At 32.2% G+C, this 3707-nt stretch overlaps 1 pseudogene; it reads right to left on the minus strand.

Moving 5' to 3' along the window:
- Window positions 1–799: 799 nt before the first annotated feature.
- LOC100817710 (probable inactive receptor kinase At2g26730) overlaps window positions 800–3707 on the minus strand; it is an 11500-nt pseudogene continuing 8592 nt past the window's right edge.

The raw sequence follows: 3707 nt of genomic DNA on the forward strand, positions 1-3707 counted from the left end.
TGTGTTGTGGAGTATATGACACGTGTATGAAAACAATTAGAAAGCTTTATTTCTGACAAAAAAAATATAATACTCTCTCTTTCAGTAAGTGTTTTACACGTAACAAAAAAAATTATATATAAAAAATAAAAACAATATTTTTTTCTTAATTATAAGAAATATAAAAAGAATTATTATTAATTTTTTTATCTCTAATTATTTCTGAGGTCGAATTAATAATTACATTCATTTCTATATAAAAAGGAGTGTATTTATTGAACTCTCAATAAAAAAAATATATTCATTAACTGAAAAATTATCTTTTAAAAACTAATTACCACTTAAATCATTAAGGTAACAAGTAATCTTGAAATAAAATAAAATTTATAACAAATTAGTTAATCTTATTATTTTTTTATTAATCTTAATGAATTAAATAATTATTTTTTTATATATAGGAGTATAGTAAATAGATAAAGAAGAATTATAATTTTATAAAACTGATTCTCAGTATTAATATTCCATTAAAATTATCTATCTCAATCAGCTGTCCCAGCTAAAAATAATGAAATAAATAAATTATTTTATGTAAATAAGCACTAAAACAATAATAATAGTTATATTTTCTTGATCATAAATGTATTTATATAATAAAAAATTCCTTTGGCTTTATTACACCATCTGATACGCATTTTGTGACAGACTTGGTCAACTGTTGTAATGCAGACTTTGAAATAGGAGAATGTGACAAACGTATCAAAACAATTAAAAAGCTTTATTTTGGACAAAATTATTTATAGAAAAAAAAAAAAAGACTACGCAATACGAACCCTCTTACACTTGTATTCACGAACTATTCAAACTCCTCCGTCTAAAAATATAATTGAAATTAATAAAATAAAAAAATCATTAAAATACTAGAAAAACTAACAAAAAAAAAATACATTCAATTGGACCCCTGGAGCCCAATCACCCGCGCGCGCCATAATTAACAACTCATTTATTTACTTAACTTTGCACAATTTCATGACCCACACACACCCATCCTCGTTTCCTCTCTTTTTCTTTTTCCAATTCCAACAATCATTTTTTCTTTTTTCTCTTTTCTCTTTTCTTCTTTTGCTTTTTATGATTATATCCACTTTACAGCTTCACTACTACGACGTGTCCGACCTAGGGGTAGTCCTAGCGTCCTGCGGGGGCGTGTGACCGTCCGATCCTTTCGAAGGATCATCAGACGACTGGCGTAACCCATCATCGGTGGTCTCGCTGCGGCTAATATCTTCGATCATGCGCACCACCTCATCCATGTTGGGCCTCTGATCTGGCACGAGCGAAACGCACGTCATCGCAATCTGCAACAACCGAACCATCTCCTCTTCAATGTTATGGTACCTCATGAGTTCCGCGTCGAACACTTCAGCGGTCCACTCTTCACGAACCACAGACTGCACCCATCGCGGAAGGTCGATCCCTTCCTCGCTCAGCGAGGCTTGGTTTGGTGCCTTACCTGTAGAGTCGTCAAACAGTAAATAAGATGTAAGACAAATTTTTAATATATATATATATATATATATATATATATATATATATTTAAAATAAGAAACTATTTAAAAAAATGAGAGATAAAATATGTTTTTATTTCTCTACTTGCTGTCAAATTTAGTTCTGGTTGTATTAATCAATTTGGTCTTTATTATACTTAAAATAAAAATTAAGTAAATTTAGTCTCTGCATCATCGATGGATTAAATAGAGATTAAATTTAATTTAGCTATTTTTAAAATATAAAAACCATTTTGATCGATTTAAAATTATAGATATTAAAATTAAATTTGATAAAAAAAATACAGGACTAAAGATATATTTAATTCAAAAAAATAATATTATAGTTTTTCATTAAACTTTAAATTTTAAGTTTAATTATTTTATTCTTAGATTAATTTACCTGTTAGAAGTTCCAGCATCAGCACGCCGAAACTGTACACATCCGATTTGAAGGTGACCTTTCTGGTTTCCTGAACCTCTGGTGCCCGATAACCCGCGACTCGGTTCAAGGGGACCGGGTTTGCGAATATCGGGTTGAGCCCGAAGTCTGAAACACAGGCTTCGTGGGTCGGGTGGAAGAGGATGTTGGAGGATTTGATGTTACCGTGGACCAGTTTGCATGACACGTGGAGGCACGCGAGGCCTCTTGCAGCTCCCAGTGCTATTTTCATTCGGGTGTCCCAATCCAACGGCGTTCGCCCTGACCCTCTGCTCCCTGTTGTAAAAACATGAACAAGAAAATGTTACGAGTTATATCAAATCAAAACAACATGTACGCCAGCATAGACACAGTGATAAAGCTCATGGAATCCTGGCCTATATCGTGTCTCATGCCAAATAAAACAACATTTCACAAATAAATAGAAAAAAAAAACCTTTTTATTAATTTTAACTTTAGAATTTTGCATTTGCTTGTTTTTGTAAATTAAAGGGAAAAAAGGGTGAAATAATGTCGGTGAGACCACTCCTACCACAGTGGCTATATCATGAGTGGGATGTTGCGTATGTTGAGCGAAATGTGGAATGAAAATAATAAAGTGGTTGTTGTTATTAAAGAAAGGCATAGCAGTTTCGAGCTTGATCATGTTTGCTCCCTTCAGACGCACACTTCTAAACACATAAGAACTAAGGAGCGTCAGAAACTTGCCACATACGACATCATCCTATCTCTGCCAAAATCAAAGCTACTGAATAATTTAACATGAAAACATAATGCATGCCACTAATAATACATGGTTGCACACACTACCCATAACCGTTGACAACCGCACTTCCACGTTAAGCATACATTCTCAAAACACTTATTAAAATGTTCCAACCATTAAAAATTCCAATTTCCACAATTAAACATTCTAATCCAACATTTAATCAATTATAACAGCCGGAGCATAAATTTAGTCAAATTTCCATAGAGGAATTGTATTTTTAATTTATTTATACGAAAAAATATATAACAAAGATAAGAAAAAATATTTAATTAGTGAAAAAGTATTGTATAAATAAACCAAACATTATCCTTTAAAAATAATCCAAGAAAACTTGGACACTTAACATATTTGTTGAAATCTAGTGAGAGAGTGATAAAGGACAAAAAAAATTATAACAAAAGACAAAAAAAAATATTATAAGGGATGTGATATGATAGAAAAAGAGATAGAGAGAATTGATGAGTGTTAGATGTTTAAAAAGATTAAATATTCAAATAATATACTCCTTAAAAATAATGTCAATTCCAAAAAGGAATATTTTGTTATTTTTTGGTATGAACATATGAAATGCCGGAATTTACTCGATAAATAATGCAAAATTATTATGTTGATTGCTAGATTAGCATTTACTAATTAATAATCTATAAGAAAAAATGTCGTGAACAGGTATAACCAATTAATATATATAATGAGGTAAAATTGTAAAAATGGGACAATAATAAAGTACCGTGAAGAAGTGCAGACAAGCTGCCGGCGGCCATGTAATCGTAGACGAGCAACTTCTCATCCTTGGAGTAGTAAAACGCTCTAAGAGGAACCACATTCTCGTGCTTAACGTTCCCAACAACCTCCATTTGCGCCTCGAACTCTCTCTTGGGCAACGGCACGTCCTTCAACCTCTTTCACACGACCGTGGTCCCGTCCTCCAGAATGGGCTTATAAGAAGTCCCCATGCTCCCATTTCCCAAAAACC

Source organism: Glycine max, chromosome 4 (assembly GCF_000004515.6).
Source record: "Glycine max cultivar Williams 82 chromosome 4, Glycine_max_v4.0, whole genome shotgun sequence".
In the NCBI taxonomy this organism is placed as follows: Eukaryota; Viridiplantae; Streptophyta; class Magnoliopsida; order Fabales; family Fabaceae; genus Glycine; species Glycine max.